The sequence below is a fragment of the Mustela putorius genome, unplaced genomic scaffold (genome assembly GCF_011764305.1).
Source record: "Mustela putorius furo isolate JIRA1106 unplaced genomic scaffold, ASM1176430v1.1 tig00000698_pilon_pilon_pilon, whole genome shotgun sequence".
Taxonomy (NCBI): Eukaryota; Metazoa; Chordata; class Mammalia; order Carnivora; family Mustelidae; genus Mustela; species Mustela putorius.
In genome coordinates, this window is record NW_025421449.1 from 13,388,621 (window position 1) to 13,412,651 (window position 24,031).

General features: G+C 35.1%; 1 protein-coding gene, 1 non-coding gene and 1 pseudogene across 11 annotated transcripts in view; all 3 read left to right on the forward strand.

Annotated features, from left to right (window-relative positions):
- Window positions 1-24,031, forward strand: part of CCSER2 (coiled-coil serine rich protein 2) — a 190,455-nt gene that overhangs the window by 52,338 nt on the left and 114,086 nt on the right. The window contains exon 1 of one of the 10 annotated variants that reach the window (XM_013063135.2): window positions 8,302-8,359. The exons of the other annotated variants lie outside the window; for them this stretch is intronic. The gene's annotated coding sequence lies outside the window, so the exon portion shown is untranslated. Of the gene's footprint in view, window positions 1-8,301; window positions 8,360-24,031 lie in introns of those variants that run through there. 10 annotated transcript variants of the gene reach the window in all.
- On the forward strand, window positions 19,209-19,314 carry LOC123393018 (annotated as a pseudogene).
- On the forward strand, window positions 21,716-21,822 carry LOC123393025. Its single transcript, XR_006607728.1, has one exon. It is a non-coding gene; the product is annotated as a U6 spliceosomal RNA (small nuclear RNA).

Sequence of the window (24,031 nt, forward strand, 5' to 3'; positions counted from 1 at the left end):
TGTAATGTTGACTCAAAATGGTGAGATAATTTCAGCAAAGTTTTAATAGTCCACCATTAATATTTCTTTTTGTGTGTGGTGGGGGTGGTTATAGGTATCTTTCATCAGATTGAGTTCTTTCTGTTTCATTTGCTTGATTTTGTGTGTGTGTGTGTGTGTGTGTGTGTGTGTGAGTAGATGTTAATTTTTCTCTACATTTATTAAAGTCATCAAAATTTTTTTTCCTGTTATATGTTATCTGTTAGTGTGGTAGATTGTATTTCTTGATTTTCAAATGTTAAATCATCTTTTGTTCTTGAAATAAATTCACTTGGTTGTGATGTGTTATTCTTTTAAATGTTGTTGGGCTTGATATCCTAATAGTTTATTTAGATTTGTTGCATTTATGTTCATGAGTAGGATGGTTCTCTCTTCTCTTTTCTTTTTTTCTCTTTTCTTTTCACATTTGGTATCAGGGTTGTGCTGGTTTCATAAATGAGCCGAGAAGTATTCCCTGTTTTTTTTGCCCTTTCAAGGAATTTCTGGACAATTGATGTTCCTTTTTCTTAAATGTCTACAAAATTCACCAAATGAAAACTTTAGAATCTGGAGTTTCCTTTGTGAGAGGTTTTTAATGACAGATATAATGTTTTAAGTAGATATGCCCATTAAGATACATAGGTATTTTTTTGTGTGTGTTGCTTTTTGAGAATTTGTCCATTTCATCTAGATATTGTTTGTTGGTGAAAGTTGTTCAGGTGGTGCCTGGGTGGCTTAGTTGGTTAAGTGTCTGACTCTTGATTTCAGCTCAGGTTATGATTTCAGGGTCATGATATCGAGGCCCATGTTGGGCTTTGTGCTGGGTGTGGAGTCAGCTTAAGATTCTGTCTCTTCCTTTCCCTCTGCCCTCCACCCTCCTATCCCAGGCACACACATGCTGTCTCTCTTTAAAAAAAAAAAAAAAAAAAGTTATTCAGGGTTACCTTTTCTTTATTTTTTAAAAAACATTTTATTTATTTATTTGAGAGAAAGAGGTAGTGATAGAGAGCATGAGCAGGGAGGAGAGAGAGAAGCAGGCCTTCTGCTGAGCAGGGAGTTTAATGTGGGCCCAGATCCCAGGACCCCAGGATCATAACCTGAGCCGAAGGCAGATGCCTAACCAACTGAGCCACCCAGGTGTCCCCGGATTATCTTATCTTTTAACATCTTTGTGGTATTGTAGTGATGTGTACTGAGCTCCTGTATAGTCCTGGCATTTAGTATCGTATATGTATGGCCTTATTTAATGTTTATGGCAACCCCATGAGATAGTCAGAAATGATACACAAAATACTCAGTACTGGTATCACATGGCTGTTAGACTATTAAGGCATGTCCTTCCTAATACCAGCTCTAGAGGTAGGTACTATAATTATCTCCATCTTACAAAAAAAAGAAAAAAAATATAGAGAATCCAAAGATACACAGCTAGTACATGACAGAATGGGAGTTTTAATTTAGCTTGTTCCAGAGCCCTGCCTCTTACTCACTGTACTATATTGCTCTTAATATGCAAAATACCTGTATGGTCCTTGGATAGGAAAGGATGTCTTAAATACAGACACACACTAAAAACCATAAAGAAAAAAATTACTAAGTTTAATTACATCAAGGGAATTTGGTGGCTTAGTCAGTTAAGCACTGCCTTCAGCAAAGGTCATGATCCAAGGATCTTGGGATCGAGTTCCCCAATTGGCCTCCCTGCTCAGTGGGGAGACTGTTTCTTCCTCTCCCTCTACCTCTGCCCCTTTCCCTGCTCATGCTCTCTCTCTAAGAGTTAAATAAAATCTTTAAAAAAATTAATTACATCAACATTTAAAAGTAAACACAGATAATAATAAACATGGTTAAAAGCCACTAAGAGTTTATTTGTGACACATTTAACAAGAATTAAAATCAGACCACATAATAAACTTTCCTTATCAATAAGGAGAAGGCAAAACAATACAACAGATAGAAGATAATAAAATAATAAATTGCTAATGTGTACTGAGACATACAATTTCACACTCACTAGACTGGCTGAAATTTTAGTCAGATAATAGCAAGTGGGGTGAATATGATGAACAATAGAAATCTTTCTTCACTACTGAGAAGAATAAATTGCTAAATCATTTTCTGGAAGATATTTGGCAGCATCTAGTAAAGTTGAAGATCCAATATGCTCTGATCCAGTAATGTTATTCTTGATTTATATCCTAAAGAAACCCTAACATTTATGATCAGAGACATTAGTAAGAATGTTCGTTGCTGCACTATCTCATCATCATCATCATAATTATTATTATTGGAATGATAATAACTCAAATGTCCATTCATGGGGAAACAAAAAAAATAACATTTAAGTGATGTTATACAGTATATTATATATATTATATAGCAGTAAGAATGAATGAACTTACACTTGTAGTACACATGTACCACAAAAATATAAAACTAGGGTGCCTGGGTGGCTCAGTGGGTTAAGCCACTGCTTTCGGCTCAGGTCATGATCTCAGGGTCCTGGGATCGAGCCCCGCATCGGGCTCTCTGCTCAGTGGAGAGCCTGTTTCCCCCTCTCTCTGCCTGCCTCTCTGCCTGCTTGTGATCTCTATCTTTCAAGTAAATAAATAAAATCTTAAAAAAAAAGAAACTAAAAAAAAAAGTTGCAGAACATTATGTATCACTTATATAAGTTGTAAAAATACATATAAACAATAGTACTTACTGTTCACAAATACATAAATGTATTAAAGGGAAAGAAAGCCATTCCTCCAAGAGCCCTGGTTCCTTTTAATGGAAAATGCTACTTTTGTAGCCAAATTCTGGAGGTTGCGTGTACACACTGTTGTTGAAAAGTTGCTGCTCCCAGGCATCATCAGTGGACTGAACTAGGGAATATGAGTGTGGGTCTGTGTGTGTGTGTGTTTATTTATATACATATACATTTACATCAATACTTGTTTCTATTTTATCTCTATATATTAAAAACAATAGGTTCATACTATTACCTCCAATTCCAATCCAATGCCGCCAGATTCATTCTAGTTTTCTCCTTGTATTTTTAACCTCCCTTCTCTGATGGTGATAAACCTTGCTTCTATTGTCCTTTCTTGATATATCTTGATATATCTTCCTACATTTAACTCGATATATCTCCCTCTATTTAACTGATATCTGTTCTTTTCCACCACTTCCTCTTTCCCATTTATCTCTTTCTCATCCTATTTGGGCTCTGAAATCCCTACAGTGGGTTACCAGCATGCTTGGATAATGTCTCTATCCTGTTTGGGTTCTGACTTACCATATCGGGCCATCCCCCACATATATTCTACTTAAATTCTCATATCTCGTACCGGGCCAACCTCCTGCCTCAGATGCTCCCTCTTCACCCTCATCATTACTCCGATGTGCTCAAGCCCTGAAAAACTAGACCAACTTGGGCATGGAAGTTCTTATCACATTACTTGAGTTCTGATTTCCTATGTTCACTGCCCCTCTGTATGTATGTCTTCCTTAGCTTGCTCAGTTTCTGACTCCTCATGCCTCACTCCTCCACCCACAATCCTACTTGCTAATTTGAAAGAATATTTATGAAGATGCTCTTGGACATCTTAATCTTAATAATATAGGTACAGTATAAACATTCCCAGACTGGTACATATATCTGTTTTATTGCCAAAGCAAATGATTAAAAAATTCATAAAAATCATGAAAAATGCTTCTATATGTAATAAATTTTATAGAATCTGCATTTTATGTGATTTATGTATTTATGTGATTTATATTTCATGTGGTTAATATAGAAACTTAGGTCTAGAAGTGTCCAGACAGCTAAAAAGTTTTATTTTTCAAACACTGGTTAAATTCAAAGTTTGATGTGATTTTTAGAAAATGTGAATTAGCTTTATCATAATGGTCAGTGAAATTAATTATGATTAATGAGGAAAGTGCACAATGTCTTATGTAAGAAGGATTTATGAGAACCTGGGATTGGCTCAACCATAAAGATTTAAGAGGCATCTACTGCAAAACGACTGGAAAGAGAAAAAATAGTATTTATTTGGAAAAAAATATAGCAATGTAATACTATCTTTGTTGTGTGTTTGTAGCAATAAAAAACTATGTAACTGTTATTAGAAAATCTCATTAAGGATGCTAGGCATTCTGATTTTTATTGTTGTTTTTGTAATCAGATTCAGACTTTAATTAAAAACACAATTATAAATCCATAGGTATATTAATTTTTCTTATTGCTGTGACAAATGACCAAAAATCTTAATAGTTTAAAACAACACAAACTTATCTTACTGTTTGGGACCCAGGCCCTCACTAGACTTTAAAAAAAAAAAAAATGGTGGGAAAGGCTTTCCTTTTGAAAGTTCTAGAGGAGAACCTCTTTCTTTGGCTGTCCAGTCAGCTGGATAATCCAGTATACTGTCCTATTTTGTGGTCTCCTCATTAGCAATCTTTTTATTTTTAAGATTTATTTATTGGGCAGACATCACAAGTAGGCAGAGAGGCAGGCAGAGAGAGAGAGGAGGAAGCAGGCTCCCTGCTGACCAGAGAGCCCAATGCTGGGCTGGATCCCAGGACCCTGGGATCATGACCTGAGCCTAAGGCAGAGGTTTTAACCCACTGAGCCATCCAGGCGTCCCATCACATTAGCAATCTTAATTCATTCGTAGCCTTAATTCTTCTTTGCCATGTAACCTAACATATTCACAGGTTCCAGTGATTAAGGTATGGACATCTTTGAGGTGACCATTGTTCTGCCTAGTATAACTAGAGACATAGAGTTTTTTTTTTAATAATACAATTATTCATTTAAAGAAATTCTTTTGAGGTTGACAAATTTAGCTCTAGTACTAAAAATAAAATAGTAAATTTTAAACACAGTTTAGCCAAACTCATTTTTTTCAATTTAAGTTATTCTAAACTGATGACATAGTTATTGACGTGGTCTTCGCGAAGATTTGTCATCGCTGTAGCTAATCATAGGTTTTATTATCTGGAGATATTTGAATATTTTTACTCTTAAATTTGATATCTTCCAATAACTGGAAATAACTTACAGCAGCTTGTGTGTATGTGTGTGTATTTTCTATAAATTGGCATGGACTTTACAGATGACTGATTTCTAAGAAAAGCAACTAAAGGGATGATGGAATCATTGGTCTGTTAAGATTTAGATATTTTTAATTCAATTTTTAAGAAAAATTATTTATAGACACTGACTTGAAAATAGTGTCCAGTATTATAAAGTGTAACACTAATTAGCAGTGTTGATTACAAAGTATAATGTCTTTATTTACTAACAGTGCACATGATAAGTGTATTTGTTTGATATTATCGATTGCCTTACATCAATAGCTGCCTAAAATAACTACAGATCTGGATTTCTTCTGACTGAGGTAAAAGGATTTTTTGTTATATGTTCATTTTTGTCTTGTCCCTGTGGACTGTTTTCACTGCTTTGATTATTTTAATCATCCTACATTTCTGTTGTGTTTCTGTTGAGATGTATCTGTTCAGCATGCTAGGTTTGCTTTGCTATGAACTTTAATTTTAAATTAAAGGAGGATGGCATTACTTTGTAACTCCCAGCTTTTGTTTTCTTGGACACTGGACCTATATATACTTTGGAAATTTATACATTTACTCCGAATTTCCATTTTAGATCTATTGGTCATACCTATCTCAGTGGAGATTGTATATTACCCTTTCCCTTCACTATTCAGTTTTATGAGATTTTTCATTTGTTTCCATTCATCCACTTGGCAATGTACTATGTAGAGTCTTTCATATATAGAAAAATTAGGCACTATAGAATTGACATAGAGGTCATTTACTCTTACTCATTCATTTTATAGATAAGGATAGTGAAGTGTAGAAAAGTTAAGTCACATTTTCACTTAAGAGACACAGAGGAATTAAAATTTGGAATAAACTGGCTCCCAGTTTGCTTATTGTCTCTACTGTATGATGTGGCACCATAAATTTATACTGGGTTTCTTCTTTAAGATAAAGAAGGTGATGTTTACTGTTGTATTCTGTTTTCTCCATGTTATTAAATGTCTGCCTTTTGTAAAATTGTTCCTTTTCAGTCTTACTGGAGAATACCTTTTTTGAAAATCAAAACATACAGATTAATCGCTTCTCCTCTTATCTCTGCACCAAACTGTAGTAGACTAGAAGAATGAAAAGGGGAAGGCTAATCTATGGATCATTCATTTCTTCAGCATGTGTTTTAAATTTCCACTGTATGATCTGTACTCTAGTTACTAAGAAATACATATGAATAAAGAAAGAGTTGCTGCCTCAACAGAAATTTATGATCCAGATTAAGAGAGGCGATATACTTAATTCTGACCATTAAGGGAAGATTCCATGTGTGCTTTTAATTAATACATGTTAACCCATTTTGAGTTAGAAGTTTGGGGCAAAGTTTGAATTGCATCTCAATAAAAGCTTCTTTATGAGTTTATAATGAAATAGCAGTTTTATTTTTTACATTTGTTTAACTTCTGCCTCCTTTTTCTTTGGGATATATTAATAGGGGCCAGCAAAGCTGTAGCTGCAGGCTGCCAACCTGTTTTTGTAAATAAAGTTTTATTGTAGTATGACCATACCTTTTCATTTATATATAGTCTGTGGCTGTTTTCATGCTGCTGTGGAAGGATTGAATAGTTGTATCAGAGACCATATTGCCCAAAAGCCTAAAATATTTACTATTTGGTCTTTTTAAAGAATTTTATTTATTTATTTATTGGGGGGTGGGAGGACAAGCAGACTCCATGCCGAGAAGGGTGGAGCCCAATATGGGGCTTGATCCCAGGACCCTGAGATCATGACCAGAGTTGAAATCAAGAGTCAGGTGCTTACTTGACTAAGCTGCCAAGTGCCCCTACTATTTGGTCTTTTGAAAAAGTTCATTGACTCCTGCATTAGAACACTACAGATAATTTAAAGATTCAGACATTAATTTTTTAAACTCAGTATAAATCTGTGTAAGCTCTTTCATTGTTATTCTAGCACCATTCTTTATCTGGCCTTTGGTGGAAGTCATCTGTCAATCAATTCAACATATTTAAGTGACTGTTTTGTGCAAGATGTTGACGATACATTGATTAGGCAGCTATACCTTTCACTTTAGTGGTGCTTGTGTCCTAATGAGGCTGATGTAGTTGAACTATTTAGCTAACTTAGTAACTATCTTCTCTTAATAAGTGGGGAAAGTTCTACAGAGGAGAACTACAAAGTATGAAAGTATGTTATTGGAAAACCTGGTCTAGTGTGGGTGTCAGGTAAGGCATTTTTTGGAAATGATATTTAAGCTAAGTTGCCCTAGGGTTAAAAGGGCATTTGTAGTTGCAAGGATGTTACCTGTTTTAGTAAACAGCATATGAAAAGGCCTTGAGGCAGGATAGGATTATGCAATATTTGAGGAACTAGGAGAAGGCTACTTACTATAGCTTGAGTACTGACACAGAAGGGAGGAGAGGCAAGAGAGGAGGTTATAAGTACAGAGCTCTTACAGAGGTCAAAGGATTTGGGTCTTTGTCCTAAAAACTAATGGGGAACTGATGGAGGGTTTTAAGCTTGAAAGGGACATAATTTGATTTTCATTTAAAAAATGCTTTGTATGAAAATTGAATTAGAAGGGAGCTAGACAAGATGCTGGAAACTACTGTCCCTGAAGAAGGTTAGTAGTGGCTTGGGCTAAAGTGGTGGCAAAGTGGAGATCTAGAGGGGTGGGTGATTTTGAAAACAGGTTTAGTGGGTACAGTTGGCAAAATTGAATTATTTGTTAACTGCAGGGGAGAAAAGTGTTACTCCTGACTTTAGAAGTACTAATATTGTTGGTTCTATTCATTCTGCCAAAATCGTCCTAAATTGTTGGTTTGACTTGTTATTTTTTCTATTGGTTTCCCAATTACTTGTAATGTCAAATCTAAACTCCTTTGACTGGTTCTTTGTGGGTTGTTATCATCTTATGCTGGTCTGTCTGGTTGCTTTTAGTCTCCTATTATGTAGAATATACTGGAATAGACTTGATGTTTCATGATTTCTCTTATCACTCTTAGGCTTCTGGCAGTAAGTAAGGGGTCAATATATACTTGTTGAAATGTGTGCTGTGATGACATGCCACTTAATTTGAGATAAATAAAAAAACTTAAAGGTACGGTTTAATACTATCCAGTACTTTTCCATTCATATTGTGACATAACCTATTTATGGAGTAAGTTTCTAAGGTACCACGTGTCATAATAGCAAGGTACAAGTAACTAAAAATGTGACATTGGCATGGATGTCATAGTGGAGGGACTGCTTACAGAAAGTTGAGACCGTCTTAATATAGGTAAATGAAAATTTCACACTGATACTGATACTTTCAGCTATGCTGTGATATAGAATACAGAACTTGAACACATAGAAGGTTTTAATCCAACTCGGTTTTTGTTTTTGTTCTTGTTTTTAAGATAAGGGGACAAAATGAGATGAGAAAACTAATTTTTTTTTTAATTTATATATTTTTTTGCCTAACTAGTAAATCTTCCATTTGCATACAATTATTATAGTAGGTTCTTTTTTGACTATTGATGTAAATTTTATATTTGAAAACAAGTTTAAATTTATAAAATATAGTTGTGGTGACCCTTTAAATTCAATATTTTCTTCACTGTATGTCTTATAGGTTGCTTATTACAATTTGAAGTTTAATTTAGTAATTATGTATGGAGCTTCTACTATGTTGCAGACATACTGTTGAGTGCTAAAGATACTGATATGGATAAGGCTGTCTTTGTCCTTAATGAATACAAAGTCTAGTATGATTGGCAGATAGATTATAAATGATCATACTTTAATTTTATAAGTGATATGCATGCTATGATTAGTATGCATGTGGTCTCAATAATGCAGAAGGAAAGGTTAACTGTGTGTGTGTGTGTGTGTGTGTGTAAGGTTTTGAAGAGGAAGTGATGTCTGAGTTGAGTTTCAAAGAATGAATACAAAGTTAACCAATTGGCCAAGAAAGAGGGCGGACATTGACTTTAGGCCTAGAAAAGAGCATATTAAGCTCCATTTGACGTAATGTGCAATAAGTCTGATGCTCAGCTAAAATGGGCAGTCGCTGATGAACTGTAACTTGACTGGTTTTAAGGACAGAAAATTGAATCTCAAAGAAGGAAATTCAGACTACTGAAGGAGTTGGAGGCATTAAATACAGTCATTTTCCCATCATCCTACAAGGGTACTACACTAAATCACCAATGCATTTGGCATTTCAATTTACTAAACATTGTTATGATTTGGTTAAATCAACATTTTTAAGTAGAGCCCCCAGGGTACTGGATGGTGAGCCAAAAGACCATAAGAGAAACAAAGATAAAAGAAATTTACTACTCACCGGCCCTGGAGGAAGTATACCCCTTGTCTTGAGGTACCACACAGAAGGTCAAGGCAGGGTACATGCAGAAAGAGAGAGGAACTGGGGCACATGCATTTATTAAGGTCTGTGGGTGGAATGCTTTGGGGTTCCTGGGCTAAGATGGATTGTCCGGTCAGACCATAAAGAGCAAGGGTTTTGGGAAGCTTCACAGGGGTTTTTCCTAAGGGCTACATAAGGGGCAGGTGTTGGGAAGCAAGGAACTTACATTTGCTTGTGACCATGGACTCTTATCTAGGGCTTGTGCTTGTACAAGGGATTAGTGTCAGTTTAAGGCTTTTGCAGGCAGCTTGGCCAAAAATGTATGCTGAGGCAGCAATATGATGGAATAGTTCAGCTAAATTCTCAACAAGCATACATGTTAACTGAAATCTGCTACCTGCCATTATAATCAATGTGGCTAAAATACTCATCTGAAACCTGTATAGGCTAAAGGAAATTTTTAAAAGGTCTAAGTCAAGGAGAAATTCTGCAGAATTTTTCCTTGCCTCTGTGGGGTGTTTGGAACTTGACCACAGTGTAGTGAGTGTTAATTAGGTGTGTTTTTGTCTGCTTACTAAAAGAGACCCTATTCTCTTTCCACTAGAATTGAAGCTTTGCAAGCTTTATGGTCTGTAGGTGTGGCGCATGCAGGGTTTGTGCTGGTCTTCTGGGGGAGGGGTCCATTATAGTTGTAGCCAGCTTGCCTGAGAAAAGCCATACCAGTGGAACAAAGTGGGGCAGACTTGGTGTAAGCAGGTTACATAGCCAGTATCGGTTCTGTGTTGTTTACTGAATTTGGTTTATGCCGAGGGGCAGGAGAGGGAAATGGTACCCGCTGGTTCTTTTGTCTGTGGAGAGACAATGCCATCTCTCACAGATGTGCTCCAAAAAGTACGAACTGTCTTTCCCTGTGCCCCTTAGGTAGTCCTCAGTTTATGCAGCCTGCCTGGGATCATTTGCTTGCTTCTGCTCAGGAGTAGGGCAGTGTCCCCAGGTCTCTATCACAGCCAAGTCTGGGGATCTTTGAAACTCCAGTTTCTGAGACCCACTGGTTGCAAATACAGGAGATTCACCCCCTCTCCTTCTCTGAGCCAATGGCTTTGGGGAACTCTTCTCTTTGTGCTCATAGTTTGGCGACGGTGGCCATTGCTGCTATAAACATTGGGGTACAGATGGTCCTTCTTTTCACGACATCTGTATCTTTGGGGTAAATACCCAGGAGTGCAATTGCAGGGTCATAGGGAAGTTCTATTTTTAATTTCTTGAGGAATCTCCACACTCTTCTCCAAAGAGGCTGCACCAACTTGCATTCCCACCAACAGTGTAAGAGGGTTCCCCTTACTCCACATCCTCTCTAACACACTTTGTTTCCTGTCTTGCTAATTTTGGCCATTATAACTGGTATAAGGTGGTTATCTCAGTGTGGTTTTAATTTTAATCTCCCTGATGGTTAGTGATGAGGAACATTTTTTCATGTGTCTGATAGCCATTTGTATGTCTTTGGAGAAGTGTCTGTTCATATCTTCTGCCCATTTTTTGATATGATTATCTGTTTTGTGTGTGTTGAGTTTGAGAAGTTCTTTATAGATCATGGATATCAACCTTTTGTCTGTACTGTCATTTGCAAATATCCATGGTCTTCTCAATTGATGCAGAAAAAACATTTGACAAAATCCAGCGTCCATTCCTGATTAAAACGCTTCAAGTATAGGGATAGAGGGAGCATTCCTGAGCTTCATAAAATTTATCTATGAAAGACCCACAACAAATATCATCCTCAATGGGAAAAAGCTCACAGCCTTCCCGTTGAGATCAGGAACATGACAAGGATGCCACTCTCACCACTCTTGTTCAACATAGTATTAGAAGTCCTAGCAACAGCAATCAGACAACAAAGAGAAATAAAAGGTATCCAAATTAGCAGTGAAGAAGTCAAACTCTCTCTCTTCGCAGATGACATGATACTTTATATGTAAAACCCAAAAGACTCCACCCCAAACTACTAGAACTCATACAGCAATTCAGTACGTGGCAGGATACAGTCAATGTACAGAAATCAGTGGCTTTCTTATACACTAACAATAAAAATACAGAAAGGGAAATTAGAGAATTGATTGCACTTACTATAGCACCAAGAACCATAAAATACCTGGGAATAAACTTAACCAAAGAGGTAAAGGATCTGTACTCTAGGAACTACAGAATACTCATGAAAGAAATTGAAGAAGACACAAAAAGATGGAAGATCATTTCATGCTCTTGGATCGGAAGAATAAACATTGTTAGAATGTCTATATTGCCTAGAGCAATCTATACCTTTAATGCCATTCTGATCAAAATTCCACTGGTATTTTTCAAAGAGCTGGAGCAAATAATCCTAAAATTTGCATGGAATTTATCTCTATTGTTTACATACTTCCCTTAATTTTTTTAAAAGTGTGCTTTCCTTTACTTTTTTTTTAATATAGTAGCTGTTTTGAAGTATTTGTCTATTGTTTATTAAGCAACATATGAGAACATTTAGAAACTTCCAAATTCTATGGACAATTATTCTCCTAAAATATGGACCAGTCTTTCTTATTTCTTTCAAAATTGGGTATTTTAGATAGCATGTTGTACCAATTATAGATTTGATTTTCCCTCTGAAATTTGTTTTTGTTGTTTTGTGTTTCTTTTTCTATTTGTTTCTTTCTTTAATAACTTGTCAAACTAAATTTGTGAAACCAGTCTCACTTGCAGTGGGGGTACTGCAGATGTTTCTAATTAAAAAAAAAATACCTTTATTTTATTTTATTTTTTAAAGAATTTTTTGTAGAAAAAGAGAGTGAGAGAGAGAATGAGAGAAGATCAGAGGGAGAAGTAGACTCCCCATGAGCGGGGGGCCCAATGTGGGGCTCCATCCTGGGACTCCGGGATCATGACCTGAGCCGAAGGCAGTTGCTTAACCAACTGAGCCACCTAGGCAGCCCTAAATATCTTTATTTTTAAACCTGAAAAAAAGAAAAAAAGGTCTAAGTCAAGTCAAGCAGAACTTGACTTGGGTTTTTTGCTGAAGCTACAACGTATTACAGGACTGGCAGGGCAGAGACAGTTAAACCTACCTCCAGTAGAAGTTCCACACATGGTCACACACTGACTCTTCTCTGCTTCCTTTTCAGCTTATGTGCTGGCCTTTCTCTCTTGCTTATGTGTTGGCCTTTCTCTCAGTCCCACTGAGAAATATCCTAGAAATAAGGGAATAGATACTTAAACTGTAAAGTTTTCAGGCAATAGGAGTAGAATTGGAATTAAAACAGAAGAAACAGAAATAAGTCTTATTATAGAATTTAAAAAAACAATATATTTGATTTCTTTTGCTGTTTTAACAAATTACCACAAACCTAGTACCTTAAAACATCCCATGTTTATTATCTTATAGTTCTAAAGGTGAGAAGTCAGATACAGGTCTCAGTGGTCTAAAAATCAAGGTGTCAGCAGGGCTGTATTCTTTTTGGACGCTCTAGGGGAGAATCCTCCCCACCCCCTTTTTCCAGTTTCAAGCAGCTGCCCTTGAATTATGACCACCTCTCCACTTCCTCTGTCGTTAAACCCAGCAACACTACATCTCTTTGACCATCCTTCTCTGCCTCTCTGCTGCCTCCCTCTTGTACTCTAAAGAGTAATTATAGTGGGCCCACCTGGATAATCCAGGATAAAATCCCTATTTTAAGGTCAGCTGAGTAGCAGCCGTCATTCCACCTGCAACCTTAATTCCTCTTTTGCTGTGTAACCTAACATATTCACAGGGATTATACCAGGCATTTTCTCTTTATCAGGAAAATTATTTCTTTTCTCTGAAATTCCTATTTTTTACTGCAGTAGAATTCTTAAAATATTTTGTGAGAAATAATAATTTCAGCATGGAGATCCCTAAATGAAACAGTGAGTAGTCATTTCTTCTTCTGGAGCTCTTAGATTTGTGACCTTATATACTGTGTTTATTTTTGTAAGGTGTTCTGGGTATTAAAGTAGGTTTGTTCCTGGGAAGAATGCAGGAAAATCTAAGATGAGTGTTTCTTGAGAGCAAAAGAGAAATTTATAAAGCATTGAGATATAGACAAAGTCTTCTTTTTCTAGTTACATAATTCACAGGGAATGCAGTGATGAATGGTCATTTAATTTTTTTTTTTAAGATTTTTAAAAAAATTTATTTGACAGAGAGAGAGAGAAATTACAAGTAGGCAAAGAGGCAGGCAGAGAGAGAGAGAGGAGGAAGCAGACACCCCGCAGAGCAGAGAGCCTGACATGGGGCTTGATGCCGGGCCCCTGGGATCATGACCTGAGCTGAAGGCAAAGGCTTTAACCCACTGAGCCACCCAGGTGCCCCCATTTTTTTTTTTTTTTTAAGATTTTTGTGTCATAGGGTATTCTTTGTAAAGGATTTGTGTAGACGTGTCGGAAGAGCCTTGTTCTGTTCTCTTGGTCTGGGAACAAGCTCTATTTTAAGGAAATTTCTTCTGTAAAATGTTTGTATTGTAGTGATATTTTATAAGCTTATTTAAACTTGGTCACTGTCATCGCATCTGGCTATTTGAGTTTTCTTTGTGGTTAGACTAACTGCCTCAGCCTTTAAGACTCAGGTAGAGTCTTATAGCAATGCTGAAATTTCTGAAATTTCTGTGAGCAGGGATTTTTCAATCTCACTCAATGGGAGTGAGAGATAAGGAAGAATTCTGGATTGGAAGTTACTGGGGCTGAGTGTTAGTCTGTATTTATTTTTACTCACTATGTTTTAGGTATCTATGAGATAATCAAACAAAAATTTTTGAAGCCTTCTAAAATGAGGAATTTGATCCATTATCCTTTTCAAATCTGGAAATTTTTCTTTTCTTTTTTTAAATTATTTTATCCCTTCTATCGTTTCTGTGCCCTATTCCTATTTCTAATAGTTGTTATGTCTCACATGAGCTTATCAGCTTCTATTCTCTCCTATTTTTCTATTTCTGTTCATTCTTCTTTTACTATTATTATTAATATTATTATGTCCTTTGTCTTTCTGAGAGATTTCTTAGAGTCTATCATCTGGCCCTTTCTGTTAAGTTTTTAAATCAGGCAGTTACTTAATTTTTTATAGAAAATTTCATACCTATTCAAACCTAGAGAGAAGAATCAAGGTGGTTCACTATACCAGTTATTAAAGGATGATCAGAATCATCGCCTTTTTTCATTTATATCCCTATTCACACACTCCTTTTCCCAAATAGGATTAATTTGAGTGAGTCTTACATACCATCATGATTTATGTGATATAATAATGTAATATAAAATATTTATTTATTTATTAGAGAGAGAGAGATACAGAGAAAAAGAGCATGAGCAAGGGGGAAGAGGCAGAGGGAGAGGGAGAAGCTGACTTCCTGCTGGACAGGGAGCCTGACACAGGCCTGGATCCCAGAACCCTGAGATTATGACCTGAGCCAAAGGCAGATGCTTAACTGACTGAGCCACCCACACACCCATAACGTTTTAATATGTAAATGTACAGTTGTACATTTATATGTAGCTATTTCACTATGCCTTAAAAATTATTTATTTCTCAATGTTTTGCTTATAGGTAAGGACTCTTGTTCAGACATAACTAAATTTCATTTCTGTACCTCTAAAAAATTAAGTCATTTCTTAATATTATTAAGATCCTAGTAAGTGTTCAATTTTTAGTAAACTTTTGAGTTTTAGATTTTTTTTATTTAAATTCAATTAGCCAACATATAGTACAGGATTAGTTTCACATGTAGAGTTCAGTAATTCATCAGTTTTGAGTTTTAGAATCACAGAATTATTGCAAAGGTAGTATAAAGTGTACCTATCTATCCCCACATCCAGCTTCCCCTATTATTAGTATATTACATTAATATAGCATATTTGCCACAATAATGAACCAATATTGGTATCTTATTACTTAGAGTCCATATTATTTAGATATTCTCAGTTTTCCCCTTCTTCTGTTCTAGGATTCCATACAGCATACTGTATTATAAGTAGTCGTCATGTCTTAGACTTTTCTTGGCCGTGATGGTGTCTTGGACTTTCCTTGATTTCGATGGCCTTGGCAGTTTTGAAGAGTACTCCTAGTCATATTTTCTAGAATGTTTCCCAACTGGGATTTGTTTCATGCTTTCCTTATGATTGGACTGAGCAGAAGACCACAGAGTTAAAGTGCATTCTCATCACATCATAGCAAGGATACATACTGTCAGTATGACTTATCATTGTTGCTGTTGACCCTGGCTTGAGATAGTGTTTCTCAGGTTTCTCCACAGCAAAGTTTTCCTTTTCTTCTCTCTTTCTGTACTGTACTCTTGGGAAATACCACTTTGGGCATCCCACACTTAAGGAATAGCTAGTTATAACCCACCTCATTAAGTAGGGTATCTCTGTATAAATTATTTGGATTTCTCATGCAAGATGGAAAGGGATTTGTCTTATTCCTCATTTATTTATTCCATCATTTCTTTATATCAGTATGGACCTAACATATTTTATATTTTTGGTTCTAATCCATAACCCTATCATTGTATTTTGTTGTTGTTATTTTGGTTTTGGGTACCTTTTTTTTTTTAAATTTTTCTGGCATTGTACGATGCTCTAGACTCATTTTGTGTATTTTCTGCCTCAGTCTTAGAATCAGCCCCCTTCTCCAAAGAGTCTTACTTTTGTTTTTTGTTTTTTTTTTTAAGATTTATTTATTTTAGAGAGACAATGTGTGCATGAGTAGGGGGAGGGGCAGAGAGAGAGGCAGAGAATCTCAAGTAGACTCTGCTGAGTGTGGAGCCCAATGTGGGGCTTGATCTCATGACCCTGCGATCATGACCTGAGCCGAAATCAAGAGTCGGGACACTCAACCAACTAAACCACCCAGGTACCCCGAAAAGCCTTACTTTCTAATTGGAAAAGTGTGTTAGTGGTGTGTGGCAGCCAGGGTTTTGGTTCTAGATTTTGTCAGCTGAAAGAGGAGATATTTGTGTGTATATACACATATATGTGTGTATATAACCTGTGTATATACACGTATCTGTAAATATTTCTATATGTAACCATTTATATTTTGAGCTAAACATGAGTTCACATATTGATGTGTCCAATTCTAACCCATTACCAAATGCATCATTTTGCTTTTTCCCCTTGTTTGTTTGTAGTCTCCCACTCTAAGAGGAAGAAAACTGCTTTTTATCAGACATTTATTTATGTAATTGTTCAATTCCAGTATATATTTATAGTCATTTCAGCATTATTAATTGTACCTCAATAGGAAGCACCTTTATCAACTAGAATACATTGCTTATAGAATTTCTTAGCCTTTAGTCTTAGACTCCTTTCATTTCTGAAGTTACTTAGGTCATCACCTTGTACCACTCATCCTCTTCAGTGAGTTTGTTTCATACATGTATAATAAATACATTTAGACTTTTGACACATTCTGCACTCCCTCCAAGGACCCTGATTTCCTAAAAGCTTTTTAAACAAATTTGCATTCATTAAATTTACTCTTTGTGCTGCGAAGTTTAGTGGATTTCAATAAATGCTTAATGTTTTGTATTCACCATTACAGTGTCATAAAGAGTAGTTTCACCATCTTGAAATGTTCCCTATACTTCATCTATTTATTGGTTTCCCCAGTGAGCCCCCAGCAAACACCGATATATCTCTATAGTTTTGCCTTCTAAAGAATGCTATATAATTAAAATCATACAGTATATAGCTTTTTCATACTGGCTTCTTTCATTTAGCAATATGCATTTGAGATTCATCCATGTCTTTTTGTGACTTGATACCTCATTTTTTAAATTGGGAAATAATATTACTTTGGATGTACCATGGTTCGTTTACCCATTCATCTATCAAAGGAAATTTTGGTTGCTTCCCGTTTTTGGCTATTATCAGTAAAGCTGCCATAAATATCCATATACAGGTATTTCTGTGAATAGATGTTTCTTTAAATCATATGGGAAAATATCAAAGAGTGCAGTTGTTCACCCATGTGTAAGGCTATGTTAAAAGCCTTGTTCAAAAAAAACTGCCAAATTATTCTGCAAAGTCCTTGTACCATTTTGCATTCCCACTAACAGTGAGTGAGAGTTCCAGTTGCTCTGCATTCTTACCAGCAGATGGTATTGTCATTGTTTTGGATTTTAGACATTTTATTAGGTGTACAGTGGTATCTCATTGTTTTTAAATTTGCAATTCCCTAATAATGTTGAGCATCTTTTCATATGCTTGTCATCTGTATGTCTTTGGTGAAGCGTCACTTTAGATCTATTGCCCATTTTTTAATTGATTTGTTTTCTTATTGTATATTTTGCATATAAATTTTTTAATCAGATATAGTGTTCTACAGTATTTTCTCCTAGTCTGTGCCTTGTCTTTTCATTCTTTTAAAAGCGTATTTCACAGAGTAGAAGCTTTTTTTTTTTTAAAGTACTAATCTGTAACTCTTTTTTTTTTTTTTTAAGATTTTATTTATTTATTTGACAGGCAGAGATCACAAGTAGGCAGAGAGACAGGCAGAAAGAGAGAGAGGAGGAAGCAGGCTCCCTGCTAAGCAGAGAGCCCGATGCGGGCTTGATCCCAGGACCCTGGGATCATGACACGAGCCGAAGGTAGAGGCTTTAACCCACTGAGCCACCCAGGTGCTCCCAGAAGCTTTTTTAAAAATTATGTTATGTTAGTCATCATACAAGTACATCATTAGTTTTTGATGTAATGTTCCATGATTCATTATTTGCATATAATACCCAGTGCACAGAGCAGAAGTTTTAAATAAATTCCAAATTATCAGTGTTTTCTTTCAAAGATAATGCTATTGGTATTATAATTAACAAATCATTATTAAACCCAAGGTCATGTAGGTTTTCTACTTTAAGAAGTTTTATAATCTTGGCTAACCTGGATGGCTTAGTCGGTTAAGCATCTGCCTTTGGCTCAGGTCATTATCCCAGGGTCCTGGGATCAAGCCCTGCATCAGGCTCCCTGTTCAGCCAGGAAGCTTGCTTCTCCCTCTCCCTCTGCCTGCTGCACCTCCCTCCCCCCCGCCATGCTCTCTCCTTCTCTCTCTCTGTGTCAAATAAATAAATAAAATCTTTAAAATAAAGTTTTATAATCTTATACTTCACATTTTGGTCTATGATCCATTTTGAGTTAATTTATGTTTAATACTTGCATTTGTGTTAATTTTTTTTTTTGCATATAATTTTGTCTAAGAGTTGCAGCACTATGAAAAGATTGTCTTTTCTACTACGTTGAACTCTCTCTCCTTCCCCTTTGTCCGAGTTAGTTGAATATACTTGTGTGGGTCTACTTCTGAGCCTTGTTTTGTTCCATTGATCTGTTTATTCTTTTTTTTTAAGTTTTTATTTATTTATTTGACAGAGATAGCACAAGCAAGGGGAGCAGCAGAGTGAGAGGGAGAAGCAGGCTCTCCACTGAGCAGGAATATTTTATATTGCATTATTATATCACATAAATAATGATGATATGTAAGACTCACTCAGATTAATCCTATTTGGGAAGAGGAGTGGGTGAATAGGGATATAAATGAAAAAAGGCCATGATTCTGATCATCCTTTAAGTTGAAAGTGATAGCGGCACTCTTGTCAAAAATCAGTTGGCCAGAGATGTATACATTTATTTCGGTTCTTTCAGTCCTGTTCTGTGGATCTGTATGTCTGTCAGTTTGTCAGTAGTGTACTGTTTTGAATACTGTAGTAATATGTAATCACATGTTTTTGATTATTTCATCACAAGCTTTGCGCAGTGGCAGTATCGTAACCAATTAGGTTTATCTGAGGCGTGATTATTGCTAATTGATCATTTCATCACAAAGATAAGTTTTGAAACCAAGAAGTATGAGTCTTCCAAGTATGTTGTACTTTTTCAGTGCTCTTGGTATTTGAGGTGCCTCACACTTTCATTTGAATTTTAGAATCTTTTTTTTCATTTCTACAACAAAGGCCATTCAAATTTTGAAAGGTTTCATTGAAAATATAGATTACTTTGACTAGTAGACATTTTAACAACATTAATTCTTATAGTTTATGAACACAAAGTGTCTTTTCATTTATCTAGGTCTTTTTTAGTTTCTTTCAGCAATATTTTGTACTTTTCAGCATATAAGTCTTTTATCTCCTTGGTTAAATTTATTCTAGACTTTTTTTTTTGATGCCATTGTTAATGGAATTGTTTTTCTTAAAAATTTTTATTGTTCCTTTTGGTGTATAGAAAAAAAGTAACTGAATTTTCAGTGTTTATATTTTAACCTCGCTACTTTCCTGAGTTTATTATTAGCTCCATAGTTCTTTTGTGGATTCTTTGGGATGATACATATATATATGTATCATCCTATGGTGCCCCAAATGTCAAAACAGTATTGAAAAAGTAAAATCATGTTATCTGTGAAAAAAAATAGTTTACTTCTTTACCAATTCAAATGCTTCTTTATTTAATTTTCTTGTTTAATTGTCTGGCTAGAACCTCCAGTACATTGTTGAATAGCAATGGTGAAAGTGTACATCCTTGTTTTGCTTCTGATTTTAGGGAAATAAACTTTCAGTCTTTTTCTAGCGAGTATTAGGTGTCGGTTTTTTATAAAGGTCCTTTATCATGTTGAGAAAGTTCCTCTATATTTCTACTTTTCTGAATATTTTTGTTATGAAAAGATGATGAATTCTGTTGAATGCTATTTCTGTATTAATTGAGGTGATGTGGTTATTTTCTTTCCTTCTATAAATGCAGTATATTACATTGATTTTTACATGTGGAATTATCTTTGTATTCCTGGGATAACTCCCAGTTGTATAATCTTTTTATTATGCTGATTGGTTGAATTTATTAGTATATTATATCTTTATATCCATATCAAAAGTATATTGGTTTGTAGTTTTCTTTTCTTGTAGTGTTTGGCATTTGTATCAGGGTAATTTTGGGTTCATAGAATGAGTTAGGAAGTGTTGTATTTTTTTGAAGAGTTTGGAAAGGAATGATGCTAATTCTTTAAATTTTTGGCAGAGTTCACCAGTTAAGCCATCTGATATGGTAGAGTTTGTTGTTGTTGTTGTTGTTGTTGTTGTGGGGGGAAGTTTGTGGATTACTGATCATGTCTCTTGTTTTTTTTTTTTTTTTTAATTTTTTATTTTTGATAAACATATATTTTTATCCCCAGGGGTACAGGTCTGTGAATCAACAGGTTTACACACTTCACAGCACTCACCAAATCACATACCCTCCCCAATGTCCATAATCCCACCCCCTTCTCCCAAACCCCCTGCCCCCGGCAACCCTCAATTTGTTTTGTGAGATTAAGAGTCACTTATGGTTTGTCTCCCTCCCAATCCCATCTTGTTTCATTTATTCTTCTTCTACCCACTTAAGCCTCCATGTTGTATCACCACTTCCTCATATCAGGGAGATCATATGATAGTTGTCTTTCTCTGCTTGACTTATTTCGCTAAGCATGATACGCTCTAGTTCCATCCATGTTGTCGCAAATGGCAAGATTTCATTTCTTTTGATGGCTGCATAGTATTCCATTGTGTATATATACCACATCTTCTTGATGCGATATCACCTCACACCAGTCAGAATGGCTAAAATCAACAAGTCAGGAAATGACAGATGCTGGCGAGGATGCGGAGAAAGAGATCATGTCTCTTGTTTTAAGTTTGTCCAGATTTTCTATTTTTTTCCTTGAGTCATTTTGGTAATTTCTATGCATCTACAAATTTGTCCATCTATCTTAATTGTCTAATTTGTGTACTGTTGCTCAGATTTTTCATAATACTCTCTTAAAATCCTTTTTGTTTTAGTAACATTGGTAGTAATGTCCCCATTTTTGCTTCTGATTTTAGTTATTTTATAGTTTTGTCTTTCTTTTTTTCTTTGTCAGTATAGTTAATGGTTTGTCATATTTGTGATAAATATATCACCAGCTTTTGGTTTCATTAGTTTTTCTGTTTTGCTGTTTTCTATTGTATTTTTTTTCTGCATGATCTTTATTTTATTTTCCTCTGTTAACTTTGAGGTTTAGTTTTCTGTTATTTTTCTGGTTCCATAAGCTGTAGTTAGATTATTGGGTTTTAGATTTTTCTTCTCTTTTTAAGATAGGCATTTGCTGCAAAAAATTTCACTCTGAATACAGTTTTTGCTCCATTTTATAAGTTCTCTGGTATGTTGTATTTTTGCTCTGATTTTTCTCTATTTTCTGATTTTTCCTGTGGTTTTTCTTTGATCAGTTGATTAAGAATGTGTTGTTCAGTTCTAACTTCAGCAGCACATATACTAAAATTGAAACAATTTGGGCAAGATCAACATAGCTCGCAGGCAAGGATGACATGCAAATTTGTGAAGCATTCCATATTTTTATTAAAAATATAAAACTATTGCAAAGTTCTTTAAAAATGCATTGTTCAGTTTCCATATATGTGAATTTTCCAGGTCTTTTCTGTTATGATTTGTAATTTCATTACATTTGGACCAAGAAGATTTTCTTGTGATTTCAGTTTATTGTTGAGAATTATTTTGTGAATAACATGTTATATCTTGGAGAATATGCCCCAGGCACATAAGAGAAATGTACGTGCTGCTTTTGTGGGGTAAATTTTTTTATTTTGTGTGTATATGTGTACATATATGTTTGTATTTTTATATATAACATGTAATGTGTAATATAAATGTGATCATATATTTATGTTTATATATTATGCAATTATATATTTATGTAATATAATATTTATAAATATAAATCTATATTATGTGTTGTATATACTTAAATATCATGTATCTGTGTTTGTACCTATAGGTATACTTATCTTACAGGTCCAATTGGTTTATAGTATTGTTCAAGTTCTCTATTTCCATAACAATCTTCTATCCAGATAATCTGTTCATTATTGAAAGCATAATATTGACATTTCCAGGTATTACTGTAGACCTCTCTTTATTTCTTCCTTCAAATTTGTCAGTCTTTGCTGCATATATTTTGCTCTGTTGATTGGTATGCACATGTCTATAATTGTTATATCTTCTGGTTAATTCACCTGTTATCAATATATAATATCCTTTGTTGTTTCTTATAATAATTTTTGACTTAAAGTATTTTGTCTGCTACTAGTGTGGCCACCCAGCTATCTTCTGGTTCCTGTTTGCATGTTTACTTTTAACATATATGTGTCTTTGGATGCAGTGTGAGTCTAAGGTTACTATATAGTTTGATTTTTTTTTTAAACCACTCTGCCATTTGTGATATTTAACCTATTTCCATTTATAGTAGTCACAGATAAGGATATGATTTGATAAGGAATGATTTCATTATCTCATTTTGCTATTTTTTGTGCATGTCTTATACTTTTTCTTATTTCTTCACTTGCTGCTTTTTTGAATTTAATTGATTTTTTGCAATATACCATTCTGATTCTTGTCTAATTTTTCAAATGTTTATATCTAAAATATTTTTTTGGTTACCTAGGAATTACAATGAAAATCCTGAATTTACAACATAGTTTGGATTGATACAAACTTAGCTTCAGTTGTATACAAAAACTCTGTTTCTATACAATTTTTTCCTTTTTTTCATGTTATTGTCATGAATTACATCTTAATACATTGTGCACACATTAACATATAATTCTTTTTTTTATGTATTTGTGTTTGAATGAATCCCCTTAGAATTTTTTATAAGGCAAGTTCACTAGTTATAATCTCAGTTTTTTGGTTTTGTTTTTATTTGGTAATCTCTTAATTTCTCCTTTATTTTTGAAGGGTAGTTTTCCTGGATAGAGAATTCTTGGTTGAGTGTTCTTTTAGTGCTTTAATTTAAACAGGTAATCCCATAGGCTTCTGGCCTCCATGCTTTGTGATGAGAACTTGGCTTTTCATCTTACTGTGGATCCCTAGCATACAGTGCCTTGCTTTTCTCTTGGTGCTTTACATCTTTTCTTTGGCTTTTGACAATTTGAATATAATTCAAATTGGTATGCTGTCTGCATTTATTCTTCTTGTAATTCAGTTTGTTTCTTCAATGTGTAAATCCTTATCTTTTTTCAAATTTGAGAAATTTTTGTCTATTATTTTTTCAGATATTCTTTCTGCCTGTTTTTCATTCTTTTTTTTTTTTTAAGATTTTATTTATTTATTTGTCAGGGATAGAGGGAGAGAGAGCTAGCGAGCACATGCAGACAGAGAGGCAGGCAGAGGCAGAGGGAGGAGCAGGCTCCTGCTGAGCAAGGAGCCCAATGTAGGACTCGATCCCAGGACGCTGGGATCATGACCTGAGCCGAAGGCATCCGCTTAACCAACTGAGCCACCCAGGCGTCCCTGTTTTTCATTCTTTTTCTGAAGTTTTTAATCATGCATATGTTGGAATACCTTGACAGGCTTTTAACAAATTTTTTTATTTCAATTCAGTTAAGTTAACATATAGGGTATTATTTCAGGGGTGGAACTTAGTGATTCATTATCAGTTGCATATAACACCCAGTGCTTATTCTATCAAGTGCCTTCCTTGATGCCCATCAGCCAGTTATTGCATCCTTCTACCTACCTCTCCTCCAGCAAGCCTCGGTTTCCTATGTT